Source organism: Daphnia carinata, chromosome 7, assembly GCF_022539665.2.
Source record: "Daphnia carinata strain CSIRO-1 chromosome 7, CSIRO_AGI_Dcar_HiC_V3, whole genome shotgun sequence".
Lineage (NCBI taxonomy): Eukaryota > Metazoa > Arthropoda > Branchiopoda > Diplostraca > Daphniidae > Daphnia > Daphnia carinata.
In genome coordinates, this window is record NC_081337.1 from 2,512,398 (window position 1) to 2,524,579 (window position 12,182).

A 12,182-nucleotide genomic window follows, 5' to 3' on the forward strand; every position below is an offset into this window, starting at 1 on the left:
AAGTGATGTGATGTGCCCTGTAGTAACTGATTTGTGAATTTGAACTGCAATAAAGCAGCATCTAGTTCGAAGGGATTTACAAGATATCTGCTCGCTTAAGGCAAACATTAGCTGAAGTATTAGCTTTAGGGACACGTTTAGGTAAGAATAGTAAGTTAAAGACAAATGAGGCTTAAGATTTTAATCTAACTCCTGGAATTTTTCATGCTTCACCTTCGTTTACTCTAACCTTTTTTTCTCCCTGTTGTAATTCAGTTTAAAATCTTGAAGTAGTTTATGTCGTTTTGGATTTGAGTCCAACTGTCTAGAGGGAAATTTTCTTTCCGAAGATGATCATTTCACCCTAGAGTAGTCCAACACTCATGTTTCAAAAACTTTGTCATGTGCCTCTCCCAAGCAGTGCATGTTGCCTTAAAGTAGAGTGTGTAATCTAAGCAATGTCTCTTTGTTTTTCAGAGAACCGAGGAGAGTGGTAACTCTTTAATGGCTGATTTCTATTGACTGATTTCGCAGCACTTTCATACAGCTGATTGCTGCAGAACACAGGGAATGTGCAGAAGTATTGTAATCCATCAGGGTTTAAAGTAAGACATTCATTTGCCTTTTTTGAGAATGCCAATCTATATTTGTGTAACACTACAATAGTTTTATCTATTTCATTAAGCCCAATTTTCTATTTTTTCCATTAAGTTTATTAGTAGTTAACCATGTCTCATTTCCTACTTCTTTGATAACGAGTTTTTTTACTTAATGCGAGTAATAACTTCCTCCTCTTACCTAGGCAAAGTGCCCAGTAAAACTAGAAATGGCTGAGGAGCTCTATATGTAGGCAGATGCATGGCAGAAAGCTTCGTATTCAAAACTGCGCCGATTTTTATATTCAGAACGCCTATCAGGTCGAAAATGAGACAAGTGAGTTATATGAATCACATATTGATTAAATTCCAAACAAATCTAGAGAAAGCATACCTTGGATATTGAATCTTTTGTTAAAGATAATTGTTTAAACTCCCCACATTGTGAGACAAGGGTGTGTACTTGGAAGAACGTTAATGTGCATAATTATCTCTGTTGATTTATAATCTTGCGTACTGTTAACTGACAATGACTTGTTGAACGTAAAAATATTGGATACTAACTATATTTAAGATTCTGTTGGACTCTGGTACACAGGTCACTTCTAAAAATTTTTTCGAACATTTCCATTATTATCGTGGCTATTTAGTAATTGCTTTGTTAACTGCCAATTATGTTTGGCTTCTGTTTTTTCTTTAGGCCATCTAAACTGATATTACGACCCATTCAAGTTTACAGCGTCCATCAGGATACCGTCGCTTCAGGTAGAAATGTAGACGTTCGCGCATCCGTTGACCTCACTTTAAACCTACAGCAAAAGTAAGGCAATAATTACTTAAATAATAAAGATAACAATCACCAGTAGAACTTCCGTAGTGTCATTTCATTGCATTTTTTTGCAGGTTTCCAGAGTGCTATGTTTACCTTTTCGAAGAGAATTCTCGGACACAGAAATGTTACATGACCAAACGAAGTACTCTTTCTTTTTCTTTCACGTCATTCTTTGTATTTTAGTCTAAATGTTTTCTATCTTTACAACCCACATTTAGATATGTCAAATTCCGCACACAGCTGTGAAATTCTACCAAACCAGTCGATGGTAAGAATAAAAGATGAGAAAAAGTAGCTTAAGAGCAGTCTGGTCCAAAATTTGTTTCATGTGTGTTGAAATTCACCTGTAGTACGGACGATGACTTACCGGCGCTGGATTCGGAATCCGTATGTGACATTAATATTGCCAGCTTGGATTAACATGGCGATATGTCAGGTATTTACATAAATTTTAAATAGTTGTGGTCTCTTAAAGGTTGACGTATCATTTTCTGCAAAAGCAGGTGGAAATGTTAAATTTCTATACGAAGCGGATCCCTGTTTTTTTCTGCTGGACTTGTGATGTAAATCAGCGGGAAACTTCGTCGCGATTGGATCGAAATGATAAGGTTAGTAACCCTATTCTGATCAGTCACCTTATTACGCGGTTGCATTTGATAGTAAACCTGATTAGGGAACTGTTTGAAGTCAATTTTTAAAGGTTGCTTTCTTATTCTAAAACCCCTGTTTTCCGTCGTTGTGCGCGAGAAATCGTTAAATTTTGTGGCGTGTTGGGATCTTTATCTGTTGTAAATAATGATACCGCGTTCGAAGTTACTTTGAGGTTAGAGAATGCTATCGAGCACCTATAGATCAGCATTATCTGATGGCCCAAGTAAATGTATCCATTTGATGCAGCCGCAGCTTTTCACACGAAATAATCGTTTTTTTTGCGAGGCCAAATTATGTTTGGCCATTTATTTTTGCCACAATTAATGAGTTAGTAAAATGAATTGGAAAAGAAAATGTGTCACCTGCGAGTTTGCTAACATAACGGCTTTTCACATACGCACAAGTGTGATTGAAGTCAACTTTATTCAAAAAAAAGTCAGAAATTCTATTTGAAATTCAATTTCCAGTCTATAGTGTATTGGACTAACTTGTTTATCAGGTTATATAATAATGTCCATAGTAAAAAAAAATTGTGACTACAGCCTTTCGTTGGATGTTGTTAGATTTCTGGATTAGGTTCACAGCTATGGATTTCAACATCGTTTTTGTTTATTAACTACTGGCAGAATTTGTCTTGTCAAATAGTTTTATGATTTCCTCCAAGTTGTCTTTTTTGTAATTATTGCGTAAGAGAATCTGCGCATCATAACCGTTGGATTTAATCTCAATTCCTAGTTGAATTAAAAGTTTGACCGCGTCGAATAGGTTTTCACTGGAATTATATCTACAAAGGAAATGGAGCGCATTCCATCCGTTTATGTTCTTTGCTTGACTATCAATTCCAAGGTTGATCAATAGTTTGATGGCTTTAATTAAATTTGGGCCTGAATTGTTTCTGCAGAGAGCATGTAGTGCGTTTTCTCCGTCGTCATTCTTTGCGTTCACGTCGATTCCATGTTGGCTTAACTTTTTGATTGCACTAATTAAATTTGAAGATGAGTTGTACGTGCACTGGAACTGCAGTGCGTTTAATCCGCCGCTGCACTTTGCGTTCACGTCGATTCCGAGTTCGATTAACTTTTCGATTGCGCCATTGAAATATGTGGATGAATTATTTGTGCAAAGGAAATGAATTGCGTTAAATCCGTCTTCATCTTTAGCGTTAACGTCGATTCCGAGTTTGATTAACTTTTCGATTGCCTCTATTATATTTGAAGATGAATTGTATGTGCACAGGAAATGGAGTGCGTTTACTCCGCGGTCATCCTTTGTGTTCACGTCGATTCCAAGTTGGATTAACCTTTCGATTGCACCAATTAAATTTGAGGATGAATTAAATTTGCACAGGGAATGGAGTGCGGTAATTCCGTTGTCATCCTTTGCGTTCACGTCGATTCCGAGTTGGGTTAACTTTTCCATTGCGCCAATTAAGTTTGAGGATGAATTGTTTCTGCAGAGGGCATGGAGTGCGTTTAATCCGTCGTCGTCCTCTACGTTTACGTCGATTCCGAGTTCGATCAACTTGTCGATTGCGTCTATTAACTTTGAGCTCGAATTGTATGCACACAAAGTGTGGAGTACGTTCAAGCCGTTTTGATCTTTTGCATTCCCGTCCATTCCGATTTGGGTTAAGAATTCTATTGCATCAGTTAAATGGAGGCTTGAATTGTTTGCGCACAAAACGTGTAATGCACTCTGTCCTTCGTTGCTCTTTGCGTTTGTGTCGATTCCGTGTTGTATCAACAACTCGATTACTTTCCTCAAGTTTCGGCCTGAGTTTTTGGCACAGATCCAATGTAGAGCGTTCCATCCTTTTTTGTCTGTTGATGTCACATTGATACAGCGCTGACCTAAAGAATTGATCGTTTCCCAAAAGTTTGATTTTGCACTCGTGTCGGCCAATAGCTGGAGCAATTTGTTTTCTGCATCGGCAAGCTAAGTAAAGCGAAATTTAGAGTTAAATCGCGTTAAATCATTTTTACTATTAATTCACGTTGTTGGCTTTTTAATTTGCACAAGATTTTTACTTTGGTTTGAATGAATTTAAGTTCAGTAACGACATCTCGTGATGCGATTCTCTCATAAGGGTTAGTGGTCAACATTTTTGTTAACAAATTACGTGCCCAATGCAAACTATGAATTTCTAAAATGAAACACATTAAATGGTTTAACATTAGTGAGTATGTGTTTGCGAAATTGGCCGTACGTGATTAGAAACTTACTCTCCATATTTATCGGTATATTCTGTTTGATGTTTGCCACAATTTCATCGTCTGGACCATAGACATGGTTTCCATTCAAGAGAATGTAACCGAAGACGAGGCCTTCTGCGAAAACATCACTATTAACTGTGCCTGGTTGTCCGTCCAAGACGTGGTTATCCAGAATTTCGTACAACTCAGGAGCTAACCAAAATCGAGTTCCCTTGATTCCACTCATTGTGTATCTTCTTCGTTCATTCAGGGGTCGGCACAATCCGAAACCACCCCACTTCAACGTGGCTTGTTCGCGTTGGTCAGTCATTTTCACAGAAATCAGAATGTTTTCCGGTTTAATATCTCGGTGAATTAAGTCCCGTGAATGGATATAGGCAAGGCCTGAAGCTAAATGGAGCAACATTTCGATAGGGAGTGGTATAGGTCCTTTATATTTCCTATGATCGTCCGATTTTAAGAACAGCTTGTCTAATGATGCGTCGCAAAATTCCAAAGCTAAATATCTAAAAGTTCAATGTATGTACAGGTTCTGCCTCTCATTCAAAATGACGTTTTAAAAAATCTTACTTGAAATGTTCATTTTTTTCGAAATGAAGGAGTTTGACAACATTTGGATGGTCTAATTGTTGAAGAGCTTGAAGCTCGTTGTCAACTGGGCCGACTGGTTCTACAGCCAACGGAATCTGTTTGACTGCTACCTTTTGGCCTTCAAATGTACCAAGAAACACGTAACCATATCTACTTCTTCCTAAAACACTATTCTCGTCGTACTGCATTTTTTTTTGTTAACGTTTCACTTGCGACAGTTTTTGACGCGACAACGTTTCAACTCACTCATTTGATTCCACTTGAAGACTAGCGAAACAGCGATGTGTGCAAGTTGCTAGGGGAGGATTTGATACCAGGTAAAATAAAAACTGATAAACTGAAGTTGATATGAAGTAATCAGTTATAGGTTGTTTGTTGAACGTATCGTAAGTTGAAAGCCCTGGGAAAGTACTGCATCGGTTTACCTGATTATCCACATGACATATCCATGAAGTCACTTCAATGTTTTTTGTTTAAATTTTGCCCGTTAATTTTCGTGTCAGAAAAAGCAAGTAACACGTTTCCAGAACGGAATAAACTCCGTCGCTTCAACTGTAGTTTTTAATTGAACAACGATGAGATGTGATGGCGTCAACATACAGGTCGACAAATTAGGACATCTTTTTCAGAAACTTTGGTTGTTACCGATAAGTTGTCAGATAAGTTTCCTGGTACGCAGTAAGTTGCACAGACGACCATTACCCCAGCGTACTCTTTCATCATGTCCTGCACGGCGTGCGTGAAACCAACTACATTGAGGGAACAATCCATAGCACTGGCGATGACCTGTGGTGTTACAGGAAGGCAACGTCTAAGCTATTGTTCTCCAAAGGCAGTTTGAAAAATGACGTCTAATCTGGTATAACTTACATTAAGTAAGTTCCTTGTAAGATTTATGTTACTAAGTGTTACTTCAGACAAAGCTGTCAACGCATTTAAGTTTTCTTTTTTTTTTTCTTTCGTATCATTCGGCGACTTGTAATCCTAATCAGTACAACCTACATTTAGATGCTGGATTATTTGTTAAATTCCGCCCGCAGCTGTGTGATTCTACTAAAGCAGTCGATGGTAAGGATAAAAGTTACGACAAAGTAGCATTACAGCTGCTTGATCCAACATTTGTAATGAATTTAACTGTAGTTTGGACGATGACGTAACGACGCTGGAATAGGAATCCGGATGTGACACCAGTATTTCCAGTTCGGATTAACATGGCGCTATAATAGGTATTTACATGCATTTTCAATAGTCAGGGACTCTAAAAGCTGACGTATTATTTCTTGCAGAAGAAGGTGGAAGCGTTACATTTCTATACGAAGCGGATCCGTGTTTTTTGCTGCAGGACTTGTGATGTAAATCAGCGGTACATTTCAACGCGATTTGATCGAAATGAAAAGGTTAGTAACCATTTTCTGCTTAGTTAAATTATTATTCGCTTGCATCTGATAGTAGAGCTGATTAGGGGACTGTCTGACAGTCATTTTTTAAAGGTTGCTTTCTTATCCTAAAACCCCTGCGTTTTCCGTCGTTGTGCGCGAGAAAACGTAAAATTTTGTGGCGTGTTGGGATTCCCTATCTATTTTGTAAATAATCAAATCGCGTTCGAAGTTAATCTTGAGGCTAGAGAATGCTATCAGGCAAGTCTAGATCAGCATTGTCTGATGCCCACGTAAATGATTAATGGGACCTATCGTGTCCCTTGGATGCAGCCGGAGCTTTGCCCACAAAGCAAGCGTTGCTTTGCGAGGCCAAATTATCTTTGGCTTTTTATTTTTGCCACATCAATGAGTTACGAAAATGAATTCGAAAATTTAATGCGTTGCCTGCGAATTTGCTACCGTTGCAGTTTTATCACACACACACACAGACAAGTGTAACTGTAGTGAACTTTATTCAAACAAAGTCAGAAATACTCATTTTGAAATCCAATTTCCAGTTTAGAGTGTATTCAACTATCTTGTTTATGAAGTTCAGATAATATAGTCCATAGCAAACAATTGTGACGGTACCCTTCCATTGGATGTTGTTACGTTTCTCAGGCCTTAGGTTCACAGCCTCGTCAGTCAAAATCGTTTTTGTTGATTAACTATTTATAGGGTACGTCTTTTCAAATAGTTTTAGGATTTCCTCCAAGTTTCCTCTTTTGTAATTGTTCCATAAGAGAACTTGCGCGTCATAACCGTTGGAATTAATCTCAATTCCTTGTTCAATTAAAACTTTCACCGCGCCGAATAGGTTTTCACTGGAATTATATTCACACAGGAAATGGAGCGCATTCCATCCGTTTTTGTCCGTTGCATGGATATCAATTCCAAGTTCGATCAACAGTTTGATGGCTTCAATTAAATGTGTGCCTGAATTTTTCGCACACAAGTAATGGAGTGCGTTTCGCCGGTCTTCGTTTGTTGCATTCACATCTATTCCTTTTTGAACTAAACGCTCGATTGCGCCGACTAAATTTGAAGATGAATTGTTTGCACATAGTGTATGGAGCACGTTATGCCCCTCTTCGTCTTTTGCGATGACATTGATTCCTAAACTTATTATGTAATCGATAAGAGCAATCAAATTTGGATTTACATTATTAATGCACAATGCATGAAGTATGTTGTGCCCCTCTTCGCCCTTAACATCCGCGACGTAGTTGATTAAAGGGTGAATTACTTCGGCTATATTTGGATTTGGGTTATTTGCGCACATAACATGTAGAATGTTCCATCCGTTATTGATCTTTGCATCCTTGTCAATATTGTGTTCGATTAAACATAGGATAGCGTCAGGTAAATTTGGGCTTAAATTGTATGCGCATAAAGTATGGAGTGCGTTAAAGCCGTCTTTGTCTATTGCGTTGCCATCCATTCCGATTTGGATTAAGAATGTGATTGCATCAGTTAAATATGGGCTAGAATTGTGCGCGCACAAAACGTGTAATGCGCTCTGTCCTTTGTTGCTCTTTGCATTTGTGTCGATTCCGAGTTTTATCAACAACTTGATGGCTTCAACCAAGTATGGACTGTAATTGTTTGCACACAGGGTGTGGAGTGCGTTCCATCCGTTCCTTCTCTTTGAATTGATATCGATTTCTTGTTCAATGAAAAAGGTAATCGCATCAATTAAGTTCTGATTTGAATTGTTTGCACACAGAAAATGGAGGACGTTAAATCCATCCTTGTCCTTTGCGTTCACGTCGATTCCAAGTTCGATTAAAACCTGGATTGCGGCAACTAAATTTGAGCTTGAATTTTTTGCACACAAGGCGTGGAGAGCGTTTAATCCGCTGTTGCTCTTTTCGTTGACGTTGATTCCGAGTTGGATTAATTTTTTGATTGCGTCTATTAACATTGAGCTCGAATTGTTTGCACACAAAGTATGTAGTACGTTCCATCCGTCTTTGCTCCTTGCATTAACGTCGATTCCATCTTGGATCAAAAGTTCGATTGCGTCAGTTGGGTTTGAACTTGATTGTGTTGCACACAAGGTGTGAAACATGCTTAATCCGTCATCTGTCGTTGCATTTTTGTCGACTCCGATTTCAATTAAAAATCTAATCACGTCGAATAAATTTTCGTTGGAATTAAATCGACATAGTAAATGGATCGCATTCCATCCGTCCTTTTCCTTTGCATTCGCGTCGATGCCGAGTTTAATTAACAATTTGATTGCATCAATTAAATGCGGGCTTGAATTGTTTGCACACAAAACGTGGAGTGCGTTCCATTTGTTGTTGCTCGCTGCGTTCACGTCGATTCCTGTTTGAATTAACAACTCGATTTCTTCCATTAAGTTTGAGTTTGAGTTGTTTGCACACACTAAATGTAGAGCATTCCATCCGTTTTCGTCCGTTGATGTTACATTGATACCGCGCTGAACAAAAGAACTGGTCGTTTCCCGAAAGTTTAATTTTGGATTCTTCTCCGCACATACCTGAATCAATTTTTTTTCTTCGTCGGCTAGCTAAATAAAGAGAAAATTAGTGTGTTAAAGCGCGCTTAGTAATATTTACGATTAATGCACGTTGATAGCTTTTTTAATTTGCACATGATTTTTACATTCGTTTCAATGGATTGAAGTTCAGTAACGACATCTCCTGATGCGATCCTCTCAGTAGGCTTAGTGGTCAACATTTTTGTTAACAAACTACGTGCCCAATGCAAATTATGAATCTCTATAATGAAACACATTAAAGGGTTTAACGTTAGTGAGTATGTGTGTGCGAAATTGGCCGTCCGTAATAAGAAACTTACTCTCCATATTAATCGGTTTATTTTGTTTGATGTTCGTCATAACTTCATCATCTGAACCGTAGAGATGTATCCCATTCAAGAGAATATAACCGAAGACGAGGCCTTCTGCGAAGACATCGCTATTAACTGTACCTCGTTGGCCGTCACTCTTGCTTTCCAATAATTCGTACAATTCAGGAGCTAACCAAGAAAGAGTTCCCTTGATTCCACTCATTGTGAATGTTCCTCGTTCATTCACGGGTCGGCACAGCCCAAAATCACTCCACTTCATCGTTGCCTGTTCGCCTTGGTCAGTCATTTTCACAGAAATCAGAATGTTTCCTGGTTTAATATCTCGGTGAATTAAGTTCCGCGAATGGATATATTCAAGGCCTGAAGCTAAATGAAGGAACATTTCGATAGGGAGTGGTATAGGTCCTTTGTATTTCTTTTGATCGTCCGATTTTACGAAAAGCTGATCCAGTGATGCGTCGCAAAATTCCAAAGCAAAATATCTAAAAGATAAATAACTGGGCAGGTTCTGTTGCTCATTCGCAATGACATTTTGAAGTAATCTTACTTGAAGTTATCATCGCTTTTGAAATGAAATAGTTTGACAACATTCGCGTGGTCTAACTGCTGGAGAGCTTTAAGCTCGTTGTCAAGAAAGTGGTCTGGTTCACCAACTAGCTCAATCCGTTTGATGGCTACCTTTTGATCGTTAAATGTACCACAAAACACTGAACCGGATGCACCTTTTCCTATAAAATCCTTCTTGTCGTACTGCATTTTTCAGACGTTTCATTTGCGGCGGTATTTAATGCGACAACTTTTCAACTCACTCATTGGGTTGCACTTGAAAACTGGCAATACAGCGATGTTTGCAAGTTGCTAGGGGCGAATTTGATACTAGATAATCAAAACTGAACTTGCTTTAAGGTTATCAGTTAGGTTGTTTGTTAAGCATATCATAAGTTGAAAGCCCTGGGAAACTACTGCATCCGCCTACCTGATTATCTGCTTAACATACCAGTGAAGCCAATTCAAAGCTTTACCTTGAAGTTTCGCGCAATGATTTTCACGTCTAAGAAAGCTATTTACATGTTTTCGGAACGAAATATTCTCCCTTGCTTCAACTGTAATCTTCAACTGATTCAAGTTTCTACATGACAACTTGTATCGTCGTGCGTCCTGGCTTCAATTTGCACGTAGTACCACTCAAGTGAGGAACGATTTTAGTAAATTTCATTTGTTTATTACGTTTTATTCAAACTGATGTACTTTCGGCCCGCCAGAACAGCGAAGGCACCTACTTCTGCCAGCCCAACAACGACCTGGGCACTGGCAGTTCCAGCTACGTTCATTTGCGGGTCTATCAACCGCCCCGCTTCATTGGCCAGTTGCCGCCCGTCTTGCAGAAAAAAGCGCAAGACGCTGATTTTAATGTGACGTGCTCTGCCCAGGGCAAACCGAAGCCATCCATCACGTTGCTCAAGGACGGAGTCGAGATGTTGCCCGGCAGCAGTTCGGACGCATACGAATGAATGACGGACAAGTCTAAAGGTCGAAACGCCATCTTTACCGTCCGTTCGACACGACGTTTTCACGGCTCTGAACGTCCGGCTTTGTCTCAATTAACGGCCGATGATCGAGGTGTTTATACTTGCGCTTTTGAAAATCAAATCCGTCGCATCGAATCCACCTTGACGTTGAAGATCGAACATGCGCCCATCTTGCTGGATCACCGACCCAAAGTGGCTTCCAACGTCGGCTCGTCGAGCGTCTTGTTGCTGTGCCAAGTCCAGGCTTATCCGCGACCCAATTTCGAGTGGTCCCTGCGCGACGTGCCCATCATCGGCGGCGACAGCAAATACGAAATGAACGTGACGTCGATCACGACCAACGGCAACGACATCTACCAGGGCATTTTGAGAATTAACGACGTCAAAGAGTCCGACAACGGCGATTACACTTGCAAAATGTGGAACGCTGAAGGCGAAAATGCGGCCGCTGTCCGTCTGCAAGCGACCAGCGCACCGGAGAAAGCGACCAATTTGAGAATTGTCCAGTCGGGTTACGATTCGCTGACGCTCGAATGGGACGAAGGATTCAATGGCGGATTTGAAAATACTATTTACACTGTCCTCTATCGGGCCGTTTCTTCAAGCAGCGATGCTGGCCAGCAACAAGAAGACGATTGTCAGTATGCAAATCCGTGTGTTATTCGAGGTCTGGAACAGCTGCAATCGTACACGTTCCAAGTGCGGGCAGAGAACACGAAAGGCAAGAGCGCGGTGAGCAACGCCTTAACGGCGTCTACCGTCGTCGATCTGTCCCGAATTCCAGAGCCCAAACAGGTGACGTTCGAGCCCAAAACCAAGACGATCTCGTTCAACGTCGACTCTCAGCTTCCCCTCATGGCCATGGTCGAGAGCCGCATTGACGGCGACTGGTCTCTGTCGCAAAGGATCTCGGTCCGCTCGCCCGTTAGTCGCGAAGTGCTCGACATGGTCAGGAACGAGGTGGACGACGTCCGCATCAAGCTCTGCCTGGAGATGAACACGACCCTGTGTAGCGAGCCGGTCGTCGCCGTCACTGGCGATCTCATCCAGGAACCGACCAAAGCCCTGACGGACTTGCCCGCCAAGTACATGGTGGCCATCATCGTCGCCTGCGTCGTCGGCTCTCTGGTCTTTGTCCTTTTCGCCATCTTTTACTGCTACCGTCGCCGTCGCGCTCAGAAGCTCAAGAAACTCTTGGAAATGGAGAAGGCCCATTCGGCCCGTCCGACCATCGGCCAACAGCAACAACAACAGCAGCAACAACATCCGCCTTATTACGGTGGCCTGGAGAATAAAGGACGCGATCAAAGTTTGATGAATACGAGTCACGGCAGTATGCTGGACGATGCGGCCAGCAAGAACGCCCTGTACGCTACCCAAAATGGTTATGGCTACGCCGTGGCCAGCGCTCAGAATAACGGACATGCCAACGGCGATTGTAAGTTCATTTTCATTTGATTTATTTTGATTTATTGGAAATGATGGATAAACTTTAAATTAGGGGTCAATATGGCGTACACGGAACACAGTTATTC

General features: G+C 40.7%; 1 long non-coding RNA gene across 1 annotated transcript; it reads left to right on the top strand.

Moving 5' to 3' along the window:
- Positions 1 to 903, top strand: LOC130694599 (uncharacterized). Its single transcript, XR_009002090.2, has 3 exons — positions 1 to 141; positions 457 to 584; positions 782 to 903. It is a non-coding gene; the product is annotated as an uncharacterized LOC130694599 (long non-coding RNA).
- The last annotated feature ends 11,279 nt before the right edge of the window (positions 904 to 12,182 follow it).